We start from the raw sequence: 15,313 nt of genomic DNA, 5'->3' as shown, positions 1-15,313 counted from the left end.
CAGCTCCTGAGCGAAGCGATCGATCGACTCGGTTGGCTGTTGATGCCGCGTGGCGAGTAGATGCCTGTTGTACACCACGCTCCGTTTCTTAATGTAGAGCCGCTTTAGTTCTGCCAGCATCATACGTCGTACATCGTGCGATGCTCCTGTAGACGTGGTGGTCGACTTTGGTCTGTAGCACAGACAGCTTCGTTTCAGCGGTGGGAACGGCATCCTGGGCACCGAACTGGTTCTCCAGCGTTTTGAGCCAGTGAGTGAACACCGAGCCCGAATCCTCAGCTTGTGGGTCGGCGCCGAGTGTCGGTACATTGATCATCTTGTGTCCCGCCATTTCCGTAGATCTTAATTGCGATTAAGTGTCGTGGAAATCAATCGGTTCCACAACTTTGTCCCATAGGTAGGTTTAATCTCAATTAGATCTCTGGCATCATCCTGTAAAAATACAATCATGCAATAGATATCAGGATCTTGGTATCATACAGAGAGGACCGATAATAGTCAAAGCAAGCGAGTCTAGTATATATGTGCGAGTCTAGCATATACGTACCATTCAAGACTACATGTAAAGTAAATGTCACAGGAGTGGCTCAGTGTCGCGGATGTCCCAGGTTTTATAGACGCCCTTCAGTGGCTGAAGCGTGTATCTCTCCTGGGTTCAACTTTGGTATAATTTCACTACAGACTCAATTTACATTTCACTGTCTGACGACATGGACCAACTTCTATCCACTCATCCCAACTCTCTCTTCCTCATATGTGGTGACTTCAACTGTCATCATGCCACCTGGTTGGGTGTGGGTTACTCTCTCACCAGTCATGGCACCTCTGCAAAGGACTTCTGTGACTCACTGGGATTGACACAATCTGTCAATTTCCCGACCCGGATCTCAGCCAATGGAGTATCTTCTCTTCTAGACTTGGTTATGACAAACTTCCCTGCTAATGTCTGCTGCTCTTCTTCTGCTCCAATCGGTTCTTCTGATCATGTGCTTGTCAAAGTGGACATCTCTCTGGCCATTCTCAGAGAGCCTCCCCAGCGTCGACGAGTCTGGCATTTCACTCAGGCCGACTGGGACGGTCTTCAAGCAGCCATCAATCGTCTGGATTGGTCTCCCATCTCCACTGCCTTTGACATCAATTCTTCCTGGGAATTCTTCCAAAGCAAACTGCTCTCTCTGATGCACAGATTTATCCCATCTCATCTTCAGTTGTCTTACCCTTCCTCCCGTCCAAGGTACACTGAATCTTGTGGTGAGGCAGTAGCCCTGAAACAACTTGCCTTTGCCTCTTGGAAGGCTAATCCAACTGAAGGCAATCTCAGTTCCTTCCACCAAGCTCGGAACAAGTGTGGGTCTACCCTCAGGAGTGCCAGGAAGCACTATCTCTCCTCTCAAGAATGAACTCTCAAACCTGTCTCCTTCCTCCAAATCCTGGTGGCGTCTGGTCAAATCCGTTTCTGGTGTTTGTTCCCCCTCCATCCCCTCCCTTACCTCAAATGGCCACACAGTTGGCATTGTACGTGACAAAGCCGAATGCCTCAACTCTGTGTTTGCCTCAAAATGTTTAGTCCCAAACCCATCTCTCTCTGTTCCCACCTTTCCCAGTCGAACCCAACTGCACCTGGACTCTGTGTCCTTCTCTCCTGACAAGGTGGAGGAGTTTTTGTCTAACCTCGACTCAGATTCTGCAACTGGACCAGGCGGCATCAGCCCACGGGTCCTAAAATCCTGCTCTGCCGCTCTATCTCACCCTCTCTCTGTTCTTTTCACCCTATCTTTTGCTCAAGGTCATCTGCCAGCATCCTGGAAATCAGCCAACATCACCGCTTTGTACAAAAAAGGTGCAAAAACAGATCCTAGCAACTACAGACCAATCAGCCTTCTCCCAATTATCAGCAAAGTCATGGAATCCATCATTGCTTCAGATATGAAATCTTTCCTCTTCTCCAATGGCTTGATCTCTGATCATCAATTCGGTTTCAGACCAGGTCACTCTACTCTGGACATGCTGCTTCTGCTGTCTCAACAATGGATGGAGGTCCTCGATGCCAAACAGGAAATTAGAGCTGTCTCCCTCGACATATCACCTGCCTTCGATACGGTCTGGCACCCCGCTCTGCTCACCAAACTCTCCTCCTTTGGTATCCATGGAAATCTCCACGCATGGCTGGGGGACTTCCTCTCTAGTCGTCGTCAACGTGTGGCCCTGAATGGGTTTCTCTCATCTCCTCTTCCTGTTCAGGCTGGAGTTCCCCAAGGCAGTGTTCTGGGCCCTGTGCTTTTTCTGGTCTTCATCAATGATCTCTCTGACTCTCTTGAAAATCCTCTCTATCTCTTTGCTGATGACTCCACTCTCTGCCGCTCCATTCCTCATCCCTCAGATCGGCAGTCTGCAGCCTCCTCACTCTCTGCAGACCTGGACAAAATCACAGACTGGGCAAACAAGTGGAACATGTCTTTCAATCCTGACAAATCTCACCCTCTTACGATGTCTCTCCGAAAAGACCGACTGGACAACCTTCCCATCTACTTTCTGAATAATCCTCTCCAAGAAGTTCTGTCACTCAAGCTTTTGGGTCTCACTATCTGCCATGATCTTTCCTGGGAAAACCACATTTCCAAGCTGGCCTCAAAAGCCAGTCGCCGACTGGGCATACTCCGTCGTGCGAAGTCCTTCCTTGGCACACCTGAGCTCCTCACCACATACAAGGCTTTCATCCACAGCTCAATGGAGTACTGCTCTCCCCTCTGGGCTGGTGCTCCTGCCTCACACCTAGCTCGTCTTCACGCTGTTGAAACCAAAGCGTTCAGAATCATTGGAATCTCCCACGATGACGCTATCTCCAAGGGCCTTTCACTTAATCACCGCAGGCATGTTGGTGGTCTTTCCGTCTTCTACCGACTCCTCTCCGGCCTTGCTCCCCCAGCTCTCTCTGGGCTCTGTCCCCCAAATATTCCTGCAGGTCGCACAAGATCTGCCTGCAACCCTCTTATGGTTAAACTGCCAAAATCAAGACTCTCTGCTCACCTTCACTCCTTCATTCCTCTTTTCTCCCGCCTCTGGAACAAACTCCCTCACTCTCTTCGATCCCTATCCTCCCTCCAGGTCTTTAAAACGGCTGTTCACCACCATCTCTTATCTTCCCCAATCCAAAACCTTGATCTTTTCTACCCCCGCTAATTTCACCCCAAATCTACTTTTTTGAGGTGACTTTTGACTTCTTTCCTGGAAGTCCTTGGTGTCCTTGCGTTTTATACCTATCCTGCCTCCCCCCAGGCCCTCTCCCTCCAAAAACATCTCCCGATGTCCCTGCTCTCAAATGTTGTTTGTGTGCTTCCTCCCCTTCTCTCCCCATCTTGTCGACCGCTCCCCTTTTTATATACTTTGTTTGCTTGTTTGTTTGATTTGTTTGTTTGATAAATGTTAGCTCTTTCACGAGCCTCGACTCTGTATCCAAAAAAAAAAAAAAAAAAATCTCGTATCTCTGCTGACCTTCACTCTTTTATTCCCCTTTTTTCCTGCCTCTGGAACAAACTCCCCCACTCCCTTCAATCCCACTCCTCCCTCCAGGTCTTTAAAACGGCTGTTCACCACCATCTCTTATCTTCCCCAATCCAAAACCTTGATCTTTTCTACCCCCACTAATTCACCCCAGATCCACCTTGTTTGAAATTCCAACTTCTTTCCTGGAAGTCTTGGCAGTGTCCATATGTTTTATACCTCTCCCACCCCGCCCCCCCCCCTTCCCATGCCTCCCCCCCCCCCCCCCCCAAAGCCCTCTCCCTCCCACAGATTTCTCGATGTCTCGATGTCTCTCGGTCCCTGCTTTCAAATGTTTGTGTGCTTCCCCCTCTCTCCCCATCTTGTCTACCGCTCCCGATGTTATTACCTTCGCAAAAGCGGAAGGTTATGTTTTGATCGCTGTGTATTTATTTGTATGTCTGTGTGTGTGTGTGTGTGTTATTCGCATAACTCAAAAAGTATTCAACCGAATTGCATGAAATTTGGTGGGATGATTGGTTATTATACGGGACACATTTGATTAGATTTTGGGAGCAATCGGGTCAAAGGTCAAGGTCAAGGTCACGAAAAGGTCAAAATCGTATTTTTACCAAGTACAGAACAGTAGCTGCGGCGAAGGTATGCGCTCTACCGAGTGCCCGTTCTAGTTTGTTTTATGTGTCGGTTTGTCTTTCTGTGTGATTAATGTTCGCTCTTTCACGAGCCTCGATCTTGTATACAAAAAATATATAAAAAAATAAAAATAAAAATCCATTTGGTATGAAATGCTGCTGAATTTTGTATTTTTATTTTGGCAGAACACCTTTATTGGAACTTTATTTAAACAACAAAAATAAGGCAATGGAAGAGTTATATGTATAATTTTCGAGGCAATCATTGGTAGCAATCTGTTCTTTTGCATTTATTTCAAGGACATCGGTGGACATGGAAGAGTGTATATGGGATTTAAACCTAGGTTCATTTTGAGCTATGGGTTTAGATGGGAACATTAACAGGCCAACGCATTCTATTTTGACAATTTATGTAGTATGTGCTGGAGAATCATTTGCGCCTATCAAATATTAAACTAGAACGGCACTCAGTAGAGCGCATACCTCCGCCAGGCTGAACAGTTTTTGTTTTTATCCCACTGATAGGCCGGATCTGGATTCGGACCTGAACCAAAATCGAATCGACTTGTTCTTGTCACCTAACCAACTCGTCCACCTAGTTTAGTCATAACTCATCCATCACTTTTTCAAATGTTATTTATCGCTTTTTGCCCTATCTTGGAATGCAATGCGCATGTGCAAGATTGGAGGTCTCGTCTCTTCAAAGCTGTCCATGCGCGCTCGCTTTCGAAGTTAAGTAACTTTTCACAATTGTGTTTTTGTCGAAACTGGTCTTGTATGTACCTATTGGGGTGTCTTTAATAGTATTCTTGGCGTTGGTTTTTCATACCTGTGTACAGAATCGTCGGTCTTTCTTATCGCGTATTCTGAGGCCTAAGTGTAGTACGAGGCTACCGTGTCCGACCTTGGCTTGAGGCTTTGTTTTTGTCTCAGCGGTTCTCCGATTGCGCTGCAATTATTTTCCGGTCTCTGTTTTTCACGGTCTTTTCATCCCATACTTCCTTTTTTTTAAATTTCAAAAAAAAACAATAAATAAAAACTCCTTCTGTTCTTATTCGTTTATTCGTTCTTATTTGTTCGTTCGTTCTTCGACCACGTTGTTTGTGATCACGTTGTTAAAAAATGTCATCTGAACCCTGAAGACCTGTATTCTGTCATATTCTATAACACCTTTTTCTTCTTCTTCTTCTATAAAAGGATGCTTTTGACTTGCTCACCAAATCCATTCATTCCAAAAAAAAATTCCATCTCTTATAGTGCATCTTTCATTCATTCCCTAAACTCTCCAGCACTCCATCCTCCCTCCAGCGTCCTCAAACGTATTTTTGACTCGAATGTCTCAAGAAACTCATTTTGCAATAAATGTTCGTTTCCCATTAATCGTACATTTTTCAAAATCCCATCACCCCAAAATCCCATTTCCCATCACCCCTCCCCTCTAAATCTACCCCCTTGCCCCTCCCCTCCAAATCATCCCCATCACCCATCTCTTTCAAATCTTCCGCCTTGCCCCTCCCCAAAAAATCTTCCCAATCACCCATTCCTTTCAAATCTCCACCCACACCCCTCCCCTCCGAGACTCTCCCTCGCTCCTCCCCTCCGAGACTCCCCTCTCACCCCTCCCCCTCAAAGCGTCCTCCCCGCTTCTTCCCCCTTCCAACTTTCACCTTCATCTCCCTCAACCTTCTGCCTCGCTCTTCCCCCTCGTCAAATAACACCTCACTGCACCTCTCCCAATCACCATCAAACCTTTTGTCTGCCCCATTCTTCCCTTTCTCCAAGCTATTCTGTAATCTCCGACACACCTTCAACAGCTCTCCCTACCTCTTCCTCCTCTTCCACATCTTACCCTACCGCCCCCCCCCCCCCCTGTTCTGTATCCGATGCTCCCCCTTCCTCTTAACAGTATGGACCTCAAACATCCGGGGCCTTCGCTCAAACTTGTCTGATCTCTCCATCCAGGTTGCTTCTGACAAACCAGACGTGATCTGCTTAACAGAAACTTTCCTCCTTCATGGTGTCTCTGATTCCTTGGTATCTCTCCCAGGTTACTCCCTCCTCCGGTATGATAGACCTGAGCCTCGTCCTGGAGGTGGGGTTGCTATCTTTATTAAAAACTCTCTTCCTCACTCGCCCTGCACTGCCCTCTCTCCACCTCACCCCCAGGAATACCTTTGGCTACGGCTTCCCCTTCACTCCCACCTTTTGTTAATATGTGTGTTGTACCGTCCACCAAACAGTGATGACTCGATCTACATCTCGCTGTCTGAGAATATGGACCACCTTCTATCTACCCATCCCAACTCTCTCTTCCTCATATGTGGTGACTTCAACTGTCATCATGCCACCTGGTTGGGTGTGGGTTACTCTCTCACCAGTCATGGCACCTCTGCAAAGGACTTCTGTGACTCACTGGGATTGACACAATCTGTCAATTTCCCGACCCGGATCTCAGCCAATGGAGTATCTTCTCTTCTAGACTTGGTTATGACAAACTTCCCTGCTAATGTCTGCTGCTCTTCTTCTGCTCCAATCGGTTCTTCTGATCATGTGCTTGTCAAAGTGGACATCTCTCTGGCCATTCTCAGAGAGCCTCCCCAGCGTCGACGAGTCTGGCATTTCACTCAGGCCGACTGGGACGGTCTTCAAGCAGCCATCAATCGTCTGGATTGGTCTCCCATCTCCACTGCCTTTGACATCAATTCTTCCTGGGAATTCTTCCAAAGCAAACTGCTCTCTCTGATGCACAGATTTATCCCATCTCATCTTCAGTTGTCTTACCCTTCCTCCCGTCCAAGGTACACTGAATCTTGTGGTGAGGCAGTAGCCCTGAAACAACTTGCCTTTGCCTCTTGGAAGGCTAATCCAACTGAAGGCAATCTCAGTTCCTTCCACCAAGCTCGGAACAAGTGTGGGTCTACCCTCAGGAGTGCCAGGAAGCACTATCTCTCCTCTCAAGAATGAACTCTCAAACCTGTCTCCTTCCTCCAAATCCTGGTGGCGTCTGGTCAAATCCGTTTCTGGTGTTTGTTCCCCCTCCATCCCCTCCCTTACCTCAAATGGCCACACAGTTGGCATTGTACGTGACAAAGCCGAATGCCTCAACTCTGTGTTTGCCTCAAAATGTTTAGTCCCAAACCCATCTCTCTCTGTTCCCACCTTTCCCAGTCGAACCCAACTGCACCTGGACTCTGTGTCCTTCTCTCCTGACAAGGTGGAGGAGTTTTTGTCTAACCTCGACTCAGATTCTGCAACTGGACCAGGCGGCATCAGCCCACGGGTCCTAAAATCCTGCTCTGCCGCTCTATCTCACCCTCTCTCTGTTCTTTTCACCCTATCTTTTGCTCAAGGTCATCTGCCAGCATCCTGGAAATCAGCCAACATCACCGCTTTGTACAAAAAAGGTGCAAAAACAGATCCTAGCAACTACAGACCAATCAGCCTTCTCCCAATTATCAGCAAAGTCATGGAATCCATCATTGCTTCAGATATGAAATCTTTCCTCTTCTCCAATGGCTTGATCTCTGATCATCAATTCGGTTTCAGACCAGGTCACTCTACTCTGGACATGCTGCTTCTGCTGTCTCAACAATGGATGGAGGTCCTCGATGCCAAACAGGAAATTAGAGCTGTCTCCCTCGACATATCACCTGCCTTCGATACGGTCTGGCACCCCGCTCTGCTCACCAAACTCTCCTCCTTTGGTATCCATGGAAATCTCCACGCATGGCTGGGGGACTTCCTCTCTAGTCGTCGTCAACGTGTGGCCCTGAATGGGTTTCTCTCATCTCCTCTTCCTGTTCAGGCTGGAGTTCCCCAAGGCAGTGTTCTGGGCCCTGTGCTTTTTCTGGTCTTCATCAATGATCTCTCTGACTCTCTTGAAAATCCTCTCTATCTCTTTGCTGATGACTCCACTCTCTGCCGCTCCATTCCTCATCCCTCAGATCGGCAGTCTGCAGCCTCCTCACTCTCTGCAGACCTGGACAAAATCACAGACTGGGCAAACAAGTGGAACATGTCTTTCAATCCTGACAAATCTCACCCTCTTACGATGTCTCTCCGAAAAGACCGACTGGACAACCTTCCCATCTACTTTCTGAATAATCCTCTCCAAGAAGTTCTGTCACTCAAGCTTTTGGGTCTCACTATCTGCCATGATCTTTCCTGGGAAAACCACATTTCCAAGCTGGCCTCAAAAGCCAGTCGCCGACTGGGCATACTCCGTCGTGCGAAGTCCTTCCTTGGCACACCTGAGCTCCTCACCACATACAAGGCTTTCATCCACAGCTCAATGGAGTACTGCTCTCCCCTCTGGGCTGGTGCTCCTGCCTCACACCTAGCTCGTCTTCACGCTGTTGAAACCAAAGCGTTCAGAATCATTGGAATCTCCCACGATGACGCTATCTCCAAGGGCCTTTCACTTAATCACCGCAGGCATGTTGGTGGTCTTTCCGTCTTCTACCGACTCCTCTCCGGCCTTGCTCCCCCAGCTCTCTCTGGGCTCTGTCCCCCAAATATTCCTGCAGGTCGCACAAGATCTGCCTGCAACCCTCTTATGGTTAAACTGCCAAAATCAAGACTCTCTGCTCACCTTCACTCCTTCATTCCTCTTTTCTCCCGCCTCTGGAACAAACTCCCTCACTCTCTTCGATCCCTATCCTCCCTCCAGGTCTTTAAAACGGCTGTTCACCACCATCTCTTATCTTCCCCAATCCAAAACCTTGATCTTTTCTACCCCCGCTAATTTCACCCCAAATCTACTTTTTTGAGGTGACTTTTGACTTCTTTCCTGGAAGTCCTTGGTGTCCTTGCGTTTTATACCTATCCTGCCTCCCCCCAGGCCCTCTCCCTCCAAAAACATCTCCCGATGTCCCTGCTCTCAAATGTTGTTTGTGTGCTTCCTCCCCTTCTCTCCCCATCTTGTCGACCGCTCCCCTTTTTATATACTTTGTTTGCTTGTTTGTTTGATTTGTTTGTTTGATAAATGTTAGCTCTTTCACGAGCCTTGACTCTGTATCCAAAAAAAAAAAAAAAAAAATCTCGTATCTCTGCTGACCTTCACTCTTTTATTCCCCTTTTTTCCTGCCTCTGGAACAAACTCCCCCACTCCCTTCAATCCCACTCCTCCCTCCAGGTCTTTAAAACGGCTGTTCACCACCATCTCTTATCTTCCCCAATCCAAAACCTTGATCTTTTCTACCCCCACTAATTCACCCCAGATCCACCTTGTTTGAAATTCCAACTTCTTTCCTGGAAGTCTTGGCAGTGTCCATATGTTTTATACCTCTCCCACCCCGCCCCCCCCCCCTTCCCATGCCTCCCCCCCCCCCCCCCCCCCCCCAAAGCCCTCTCCCTCCCACAGATTTCTCGATGTCTCGATGTCTCTCGGTCCCTGCTCTCAAATGTTTGTGTGCTTCCCCCTCTCTCCCCATCTTGTCTACCGCTCCCGATGTTATTACCTTCGCAAAAGCGGAAGGTTATGTTTTGATCGCTGTGTATTTATTTGTATGTCTGTGTGTGTGTGTGTGTGTGTGTTATTCGCATAACTCAAAAAGTATTCAACCGAATTGCATGAAATTTGGTGGGATGATTGGTTATTATACGGGACACATTTGATTAGATTTTGGGAGCAATCGGGTCAAAGGTCAAGGTCAAGGTCACGAAAAGGTCAAAATCGTATTTTTACCAAGTACAGAACAGTAGCTGCGGCGAAGGTATGCGCTCTACCGAGTGCCCGTTCTAGTTTGTTTTATGTGTCGGTTTGTCTTTCTGTGTGATTAATGTTCGCTCTTTCACGAGCCTCGATCTTGTATACAAAAAATATATAAAAAAATAAAAATAAAAATCCATTTGGTATGAAATGCTGCTGAATTTTGTATTTTTATTTTGGCAGAACACCTTTATTGGAACTTTATTTAAACAACAAAAATAAGGCAATGGAAGAGTTATATGTATAATTTTCGAGGCAATCATTGGTAGCAATCTGTTCTTTTGCATTTATTTCAAGGACATCGGTGGACATGGAAGAGTGTATATGGGATTTAAACCTAGGTTCATTTTGAGCTATGGGTTTAGATGGGAACATTAACAGGCCAACGCATTCTATTTTGACAATTTATGTAGTATGTGCTGGAGAATCATTTGCGCCTATCAAATATTAAACTAGAACGGCACTCAGTAGAGCGCATACCTCCGCCAGGCTGAACAGTTTTTGTTTTTATCCCACTGATAGGCCGGATCTGGATTCGGACCTGAACCAAAATCGAATCGACTTGTTCTTGTCACCTAACCAACTCGTCCACCTAGTTTAGTCATAACTCATCCATCACTTTTTCAAATGTTATTTATCGCTTTTTGCCCTATCTTGGAATGCAATGCGCATGTGCAAGATTGGAGGTCTCGTCTCTTCAAAGCTGTCCATGCGCGCTCGCTTTCGAAGTTAAGTAACTTTTCACAATTGTGTTTTTGTCGAAACTGGTCTTGTATGTACCTATTGGGGTGTCTTTAATAGTATTCTTGGCGTTGGTTTTTCATACCTGTGTACAGAATCGTCGGTCTTTCTTATCGCGTATTCTGAGGCCTAAGTGTAGTACGAGGCTACCGTGTCCGACCTTGGCTTGAGGCTTTGTTTTTGTCTCAGCGGTTCTCCGATTGCGCTGCAATTATTTTCCGGTCTCTGTTTTTCACGGTCTTTTCATCCCATACTTCCTTTTTTTTAAATTTCAAAAAAAAACAATAAATAAAAACTCCTTCTGTTCTTATTCGTTTATTCGTTCTTATTTGTTCGTTCGTTCTTCGACCACGTTGTTTGTGATCACGTTGTTAAAAAATGTCATCTGAACCCTGAAGACCTGTATTCTGTCATATTCTATAACACCTTTTTCTTCTTCTTCTTCTATAAAAGGATGCTTTTGACTTGCTCACCAAATCCATTCATTCCAAAAAAAAATTCCATCTCTTATAGTGCATCTTTCATTCATTCCCTAAACTCTCCAGCACTCCATCCTCCCTCCAGCGTCCTCAAACGTATTTTTGACTCGAATGTCTCAAGAAACTCATTTTGCAATAAATGTTCGTTTCCCATTAATCGTACATTTTTCAAAATCCCATCACCCCAAAATCCCATTTCCCATCACCCCTCCCCTCTAAATCTACCCCCTTGCCCCTCCCCTCCAAATCATCCCCATCACCCATCTCTTTCAAATCTTCCGCCTTGCCCCTCCCCAAAAAATCTTCCCAATCACCCATTCCTTTCAAATCTCCACCCACACCCCTCCCCTCCGAGACTCTCCCTCGCTCCTCCCCTCCGAGACTCCCCTCTCACCCCTCCCCCTCAAAGCGTCCTCCCCGCTTCTTCCCCCTTCCAACTTTCACCTTCATCTCCCTCAACCTTCTGCCTCGCTCTTCCCCCTCGTCAAATAACACCTCACTGCACCTCTCCCAATCACCATCAAACCTTTTGTCTGCCCCATTCTTCCCTTTCTCCAAGCTATTCTGTAATCTCCGACACACCTTCAACAGCTCTCCCTACCTCTTCCTCCTCTTCCACATCTTACCCTACCGCCCCCCCCCCCCCTGTTCTGTATCCGATGCTCCCCCTTCCTCTTAACAGTATGGACCTCAAACATCCGGGGCCTTCGCTCAAACTTGTCTGATCTCTCCATCCAGGTTGCTTCTGACAAACCAGACGTGATCTGCTTAACAGAAACTTTCCTCCTTCATGGTGTCTCTGATTCCTTGGTATCTCTCCCAGGTTACTCCCTCCTCCGGTATGATAGACCTGAGCCTCGTCCTGGAGGTGGGGTTGCTATCTTTATTAAAAACTCTCTTCCTCACTCGCCCTGCACTGCCCTCTCTCCACCTCACCCCCAGGAATACCTTTGGCTACGGCTTCCCCTTCACTCCCACCTTTTGTTAATATGTGTGTTGTACCGTCCACCAAACAGTGATGACTCGATCTACATCTCGCTGTCTGAGAATATGGACCACCTTCTATCTACCCATCCCAACTCTCTCTTCCTCATATGTGGTGATTTCAACTGTCACCATGCCAGTAGGCTGTGTGTGGGTACCTCTCTCACCAGCCATGGCTCTTCAGCAAAGGACTTCTGTGACTCACTGGGACTGACACAATCTGTCAATTTGCCGACCCGGATTTCAGTCAACGGAGCATCTTCTCTTCTGGACTTGGTTATGACTAACTTCCCTGAAAATGTCTGCTGCTCTTCTTCTGCTCCAATCGGCTCTTCTGATCATGTGCTTGTTAAAGTGGACATCTTCTCAGAGAGCCTCCTCAGCGTCAATGAGTCTGGCATTTCACTCAGGCCAACTGGCACGGTCTTCAAGCAGCCATCAATCATCTGGACTGGTCTCCCATCTCTACTGCCTCTGACATAAATTCTTCCTGGGAATTCTTCCAAAGCAAACTGCTCTCTCTCATGCACAGATTTATCCCATCTCGTCTTCTGTTGTCATACCCTTCCTCCCATCCATGGTACACGGTATCTTGTGGTGAGGCTATTGCCCAGAAACAACTTGCTTTCGTCTCCTGGAAAGCAAATCCAACGGAAGGAAATCTCATTTCCTTTCACAAAGCCCGAAACAAGTGTGTGTCCACCCTCAGGAGAGCCAGGAAACAATATCTCTCCGTTCTCAGGACCGAACTCTCTTATCTGTCTCCCTCTTCCAAATCCTGGTGGCGTCTGGTCAAATCTGTTTCTGGTGTTTGTTCCCCCTCCATCCCCTCCCTCACCTCAAATGGCCACACGGCTGACTCCGCACGTGAAAAAGCTGAATGCCTCAACTCTGTGTTTGCCTCTAAATCTTGTGTCCCAAACCCATCCCTCTCTGTACCCACCATACCCAGTCGTACCCAGCTGCTCCTGGACTCTGTGTCCTTTCCTCCTGACAAGGTGGAAAAGTTTCTGTCAACCCTCGACTCAGATTCTGCAACTGGACCAGACGGCATCAGCCCACGGGTCCTAAAATCCTGCTCTGCCGCTCTATCTCACCCTCTCTCTGTTCTTTTCACCCTATCTTTTGCTCAAGGTCATCTGCCAGCATCCTGGAAATCAGCCAACATCACCGCTTTGTACAAAAAAGGTGCAAAAACAGATCCTAGCAACTACAGACCAATCAGCCTTCTCCCAATTATCAGCAAAGTCAAGGAATCCATCATTGCTTCAGATATGAAATCCTTCCTCTTCTCCAATGGCTTGATCTCTGATCATCAATTCGGTTTCAGACCAGGTCACTCTACTCTGGACATGCTGCTTCTGCTTTCTCAACAGTGGATGGAGGTCCTCAATGCCAAACAGGAAATTAGAGCAGTCTCCCTTGACATATCACGTGCCTTCGATACGGTCTGGCACCCCGCTCTGCTCACCAAACTCTCCTCTTTTGGTATCCATGGAAATCTCCACGCATGGCTGGCGGACTTCCTCTCTAGTCGTAGTCAACGTGTGGCCCTGAATGGGTTTCTCTCATCTCCTCTTCCTGTTCAGGCTGGAGTTCCACAAGGCAGTGTTCTGGGCCCTGTGCTTTTTCTGGTCTTCATCAATGATCTCTCTGACTCTCTTGAAAATCCTCTGTATCTCTTTGCTGATGACTCTACTCTCTGTCGCTCCATTCTTCATCCCTCAGATCGGCAGTCTGCTGCCTCCTCACTCTCTGCAGACCTGGACAAAATCACAGACTGGGCAAACAAGTGGAACATGTCTTTCAATCCTGACAAATCTCACACTCTTACGATGTCTCTCCGAAAAGACCGGCTGGACAACCCTCCCATCCACTTTCTGAATAATCCTCTCCAAGAAGTTCTATCACTCAAGCTTTTGGGTCTCACTATCTGCCATGATCTTTCCTGGGAAAACCACATTTCAAATCTGGCCTCCAAAGCCAGTCGCCGACGAGGCATCCTCCGTCGTGCGAAGTCCTTCCTTGGCACACCTGAGCTCCTCACCACATACAAGGCTTTCATCCGCAGCTCAATGGAATACTGCTCTCCCCTCTGGGCTGGTGCTCCTGCCTCACACCTAGCTCCTCTTCACGCTGTTGAAACCAAAGCGTTCAGAATCATTGGAATCTCCCGCGATGAAGCTAACTCCAAGGGCCTCTCACTCACTCACCGCAGGCAGGTTGGTGGTCTTTCCATCTTCTACCGACTCCTCTCTGGCCTTGCCCCCCCCAGCTCTCTCTGGGCTCTGTCCCGCAAATATTCCTACAGGTCGCACAAGATCTGCCTGCAACCCTCTTATGGTCAAACTGCCAAAATCAAGACTCTCTGCTCACCTTCACTCCTTCATTCCTCTTTTCTCCCGCCTCTGGAACAAACTCCCTCACTCTCTTCAATCCCACTCCACCCTCCAGGTCTTTAAAACAGCTGTTCACCACCATCTCTTATCTTCCCCCATCCAAAACCTTGATCTTTTCTACCCCCGCTAATTTCACCCCAATTCCACTTTTTTGAAATACCAACTTCTGTCCTGGAAGTCCTTGGTGTCCTTGTGTTTTATACTTCTCCCTCCACCCCCCCACGCCTCCTCCCCCCAAGCCCTCTCCTTTCCACACGTCTCCCTGCTCTCAAATGTTGTGTTTGTGTGCTTCCCCTTCTCTCCCCATCTTGTTTTCCGCTCCCTCTTTTTATATATTTTGTTTGTCTGGATGATTTGTTTGTGAAGTAAATGTTAGCTCTTTCACGAGCCCCGATTCAGTATTTAAAAAAAAATTTAAAAAATCTGTCAATGGTGAAGAATCACTTAAAAATTAAGTAATTCTCATATCCGAATCCATATCCAGATCTTCACCAAAATCGAATCTATTCTTCCTTGTCTCACACACAACAGGTCCAACAGGTTTCGTCCAAATCCATCCATAACTTGTTGAGATATCGTGCAATGTATAAATTTTAGCCCCATCTCCCAATGGGGAAGAAGCACTTAAAAAAATTAATAATTCTCGTATCCGAATCTAGATCCAGATCTTCACCAAAATCTAATATATTAGTCCTTTTCACACATCCAACATGTCCACAAAGTTTCGTCCAAATCTGGCCACAACTTTTTTAGATATCCTACTATATATCGTTTTTGGCCATATCTCCCTATGGTGAAGAATCACTTAAATTCTACTAGCCAGATCCGAATCTGGATCTTCACCAAAATCTAAGAATTTCGTTCCTG

The 15,313-nt window shown here is 47.1% G+C and overlaps 1 protein-coding gene across 1 annotated transcript in view; it reads left to right on the top strand.

The window, feature by feature from the left end:
- Positions 1–15,313, top strand: part of LOC137416449 (EF-hand domain-containing protein D2-like) — a 70,113-nt gene that overhangs the window by 51,112 nt on the left and 3,688 nt on the right. The window lies entirely within an intron of this gene.

This window comes from Myxine glutinosa, chromosome 4, assembly GCF_964187855.1.
Source record: "Myxine glutinosa chromosome 4, kmMyxGlut1.1, whole genome shotgun sequence".
Classification (NCBI taxonomy): Eukaryota; Metazoa; Chordata; class Myxini; order Myxiniformes; family Myxinidae; genus Myxine; species Myxine glutinosa.
The sequence above is the reverse complement of the archived record's forward strand: the minus strand, read 5'-3'. Positions and strand labels throughout refer to the sequence as shown.